The sequence below is a fragment of the Vigna umbellata genome, chromosome 6, assembly GCF_029865625.1.
Source record: "Vigna umbellata cultivar VRB3 chromosome 6, Vumbellata_1.0, whole genome shotgun sequence".
Lineage (NCBI taxonomy): Eukaryota > Viridiplantae > Streptophyta > Magnoliopsida > Fabales > Fabaceae > Vigna > Vigna umbellata.
The window spans coordinates 33,384,333-33,389,555 of NC_142170.1; the positions used below are offsets into that span (position 1 = coordinate 33,384,333).

The 5,223-nt window shown below is 26.4% G+C and overlaps 1 pseudogene; it reads left to right on the top strand.

Annotated features, from left to right (window-relative positions):
- The first annotated feature begins 232 nt into the window (after positions 1–232).
- Positions 233–1,093, top strand: LOC124835121 (large ribosomal subunit protein uL11 pseudogene; annotated as a pseudogene).
- The last annotated feature ends 4,130 nt before the right edge of the window (positions 1,094–5,223 follow it).

Sequence of the window (5,223 nt, forward strand, 5' to 3'; positions counted from 1 at the left end):
CACTTTATAGAGAATGTTCTAGCAGGAAAATGAATTATATTTTGTAAAAGGAAAAGTGTTTACGATTTTTTTTTCTTCCAAAAGCGTAGAAAGATGTGTATGAGTTGGACATGATTTGAAGAAAAAGAAAAGTGTAGATAGTAAAAGGGAGCTGGAAATAGTAGGTGTGTTGTAAAGGAGCCATATGCATCCTGAAAGCCCATAAACCTAAGCAACAAAACAAAACCCTAGTTAGCAACGTTATATTCCCGACGCCGTCTCAAACACTCATCCGCAAAACCCTTGTCCACACCCTCCAGCGAAGAAACCAGCGGTCCAATGCCACCGAAGTTCGATCCCTCGCAGGTGGTGGACGTGTTCGTTCGCGTCACCGGTGGTGAGGTTGGTGCGGCGAGTTCCCTCGCCCCGAAGATCGGTCCCTTGGGACTTTCTCCGAAGAAGATCGGTGAAGACATAGCCAAGGAGACCGCAAAGGACTGGAAGGGCCTCCGCGTGACGGTGAAGCTAACCGTTCAGAACCGACAGGCGAAGGTGACGGTGGTTCCCTCGGCCGCCGCGCTCGTCATCAAATCGCTCAAAGAGCCCGAGAGAGACAGGAAAAAGACTAAGAACATTAAGCACAACGGAAACATCTCCCTCGATGACGTGATTGAGATCGCGAGGGTGATGATGCCGCGCTCCATGGCGAAGGATCTCAGCGGAACAATTAAAGAGATCCTCGGCACTTGCGTGTCGGTTGGGTGCACCGTCGACGGGAAAGACCCCAAGGATCTGCAGCAAGAGATTTCCGATGGCGACGTTGAGGTTCCTCTCGAATGATTTTGATGAATTTTCAGTGTATTTTTTTTTTGTTTAGATTGTTGCTGTTTTTGGCATTATAATTTTGAATTCAGTTTAATTTATAGAGGAAATTGTTTTGCTTCGGAATGGTAGGTATTTGTGTTGGTTGGTAAATTATAACACATTGTTAGGATCCGAGTAGATCGAGCATTATCATGGTTAACTGTTTATTTTTTTTAGCTTGCGTGCTGTATTTTTTTTAGGGTTATCCATGTTGGTTTTATTATATATGAAAAGTTAAGTATATTCTGGATCTTTATCTGAAAAAAGATTGACTAAACAATTTGTTTTTGTTTTATTTCCTAGTGAATTGTTTATGGCAGATTTACTGATGAATTGTTTCTATAGATTTGGTGATGAATTGTTTGTGGTAGATTTGATTATGAACTGCGTATGATAGATTTGGTCAGGTATATATATGTTAATTTGAATGCAGTAGGAGATTAATATGAAAAGGGGTCTGAATTAAGAATTCGGCTAATTGGAGTGACAGTAAAATAGATGTCAACATTTAGATAAAGTAAAAGAAAATCTAATTTTTGACCAAAATGCAGACTTTCCTTTTTATTACCTCTATACCACACTTTTCCAATTAATTATCATGATAATTACCATTTTTTAGGTCAGAATTCTGTTTCGGCGAGACAAATTCTGCCATTTGATGATTCATGTTCAGAAAATCAGGATCCGATCCTCGATAATCGATTTCCAAATTTCTGTTTTCTATTTTTTATGAATGAAATTGCAATTTAAGAAATGTCAATAATTAGAAAATATCATTAGTTTAAATTTTAGACTTCACAAATGAATGGATTAATTTTGATTCGTGTTATATAACAGCTATAATATTTAAGGTTTATATGTAATGTAATTGTATAATGTATTATTGAATAACCAAATTAATAATGGGAAGTTTAGTCTTGAAGGTGAAGATTATTGGGACAATTATTAATTTTGATCTTAATTCTGGATTGCTTGGGTCTATGTTGGATTGGGGCAATATTTGTGTTGAAGCTTTTCAAACTAGTTTTCATAAACTTTCTTCACTCTATACAACTTGTTTCGTTAGATTTTTATACCGCAAATACGGAGTTGAAACGGATACGAAATTGAAAAATACAAGACACAACTATATATTGATTAAAATGTTGCAATATATTTCATAATTAAAAAACAAGAGAAATATTTTTATAAAAAAAGTTTTGATAAAACAAAAGCTTATAATGTTTATATTTTTTCATTTTTATTGAAAAATACAATCTCTAATATTGGTTGATCAAACATTCATCTATCAATTATTAGTTAATGAAGTTTCTTTTGCCCTTTCCATATTATTCTTTTTGTAAGAAAATCAATACTAATAACATATTAACACATTTCTAAACTTTTTAAGTATGACTATGATTGAAGTAAATGTTAAGAGTATCATAAAAACTTTTTAAGTATGACAATGATTGAAGTAAACGTTAGGAGTGCCATAAAGCAATTTGAGTTGGGTTGAAGTAATTGAACATTGATAATCTTATGACTTGTTTCATCCAACACCTCCAACTTTATTAAATAATAATAGTTATATTAAAAACATAAAAATAAAATAATAAAAATAATAAAAATAATAATAATTGTAATAAATAATAATAAATTTGATTTAATATATTCAAATATATTAAATTATAATAAAATATTAAAATAAATAAAAGAATTATTAAATTTTAAATAAAAATGAAATTTTTAAAAAACTTATTTATATATTAAAATCTATAAAATATGTTAATACTTTTACTTTTTATTTAAAATTTAATAAATATTAAACTTAAATAAAAATTATAATATTACTTATTATAATTTTATATTTTAATAATTAATAAAATATAATTTATATTTTTAAAATAGTTCTATTAAGAAAATTAAAAAATAATAACTAAATAAGAATATAAATAAAAATAAAAATAATACTCAAAATTATATTTAATATATTTAAATATATTAAATTATATTAAAATATTAAATTAAATTTAATAATTATTAAAATTTTAGAAAAACAAAATTTTGAAAAATTTGTTAATCGGATATAGATATCCGATAAAGAATGATTTTTAAAATTTTATTTTATATATAAATTTTAATAATTATTTAATTTAATTTAATATTTTAATATAATTAGTATATTTAAATTTTTTAATTAATATAATTTTATTTGTTATTTGATAAAGAATTATTTTAAAATTTTGTTTATTATTTAAATTTTAATAATTATTTAATTTAATTTAATATTTTAATATAATTTAATATATTTAATATATTAATATATTAAATATATTAAATATTTTATTTAATATAATTTTACTTTTTTGTTATTAGTTTTATTTTAATTATATTATTTTTATATTTTTAATATAACTATTATTATAATATAAATCATATTTTAATAATTATTAAAATATAAAATTATATTAAATAATATTTGAATTATATAAAATATATAAAAATATATTTATTAAAATTAAAAATAAAATTTTCTATAAAATTAAAAATAAAATTTTCTATAAAATTAAAGATGTAGGATAATAATAAAATGTCAGAAGGTTAAAAGTGAAATTTTTGAAGATGTAAGATGAGATCTTGGAGATGTAGGGTGAAACACTCTAGTCTTATAAGATGTTACACAAATAAGTTTTGAATAAACATGTCAAAAGTGAGTAAGACTTTGAGTCAACTATCATGGTTTGGAATCTGATTGCATAGAAAGTAGTTTAAAATTAATTCCTCTTTTTCTAAAATCAAACAAAAACTTTAATTGATAATTTTCTTTGTTTCGTGCGTTTCCACACTACTGAAAGCGGTTGTTGGTTGATGCAGCTGCAGTAGATGCTATAGAATGTTACAGAGAGTCAAAGCATAATGTTCTAGACATGTTATAAATCTTGATGTTAAACACTATAAATACTCTAATTATTTATAGAGTATTATGGATTGTTCCAAAAAGGGTGAATGGAGTTTTTCTATAACACAATCTTCATGGGTTCTCTAATCATATTGTATATCTTCGAAGAGTATAAATTAATAGGTCCATTAATTTGGACTTATTGTGTTATTTGTGTTATCTTGTCAATTTACTGTTGTAGAAGCGATTCATAAAAACACATGCTAAGTGGAAGCAGATAGGGAATTTCAAGCATTGTCAGTTGGAAGGAGATTATCTGGGACCAATCTTAACTCCTTATGTTTAGCTACATTTTTAGGTTATGTTATTAAATGTTTTTTGTTGAGAGAAAACTCATTTTGTTGTGGGATTTACTCTTTTCACCTTTGTGTTACAATCCGTGGAACTTATTAACCAAACTAATGACGTGAAGATTAGTTTGTAAATAGCATAGCTTTTGTATATTGTTTATTTTTTTCTGTTGCATAATATCCTTTGGTTAAAACCAATATTTTTATAGTTTCTATTCCTAGTCCAAAGAACTTTATTAAGATTATTTGATTTTTTTTATGTAGTGGAGTTTAGGTTTTAAACTTGTCTTTGTTAATTTGCATTTGCATTAGCATTTTGATTAAAATCAATACAACCATCATTTTGATTGGAAAAAAATTATAACTACAAGAGATAGAGAAATATTATTTTATATTTTTTTATAAATTATTCAAAAAAACTCATTAAAATAAAATAAACTTACTTTTAGAGAAAAATTTGAAAATTTAAATATCTAAAATGATATTTTTATTTTATTATTTACATGGGTTAATAAGTCAACTCACTTAATTCACTTATCCATGGTGGGTTGAGTCAGGTTTTAAAGTTCTTGACTCACCATAAAGTAAAGTGGGCTGGATTCATTCATTTTTAATATAATATATGTGAATCATTCTCACTCACTTCGACATGACTAGTTTTTAATAAAGATAAAATCATCAACAAATTTGTGTGATTTAAGAACGTTCTTTATAATAATCACTAACTTTTAATTTTTTTTCAAGGCATAAATATTTTTTAATGCAACATTTAAGGTGTACATTACTCAAGGAGAATGGTAGATTAAGGGAAAAATTTAATTTTATGAGTATACATATTGTCTTATAAGTTGCTTTATTATTTATTATAATTTATAACATACTTTTTAGCCCCACCTTCATAATTGAGTCTCTGATGTATTTAATAATAACATCCTTGTTTTTTTATATGACTAGATTCATAAATTGACTTCAAAAAAACATTGATCCACTCTCAGTGATGGTCATAAAATTTATGAGTGACTTTTTTTGGGATCACTAACCATTATCACCCCTTTCTAGTTCCATGAGTTCCTTATATGAAAGATTTTCTATGCTTCCTTTACAAATTAAAGGACATCTCAATTTATTATATATTGGTAATACATATTG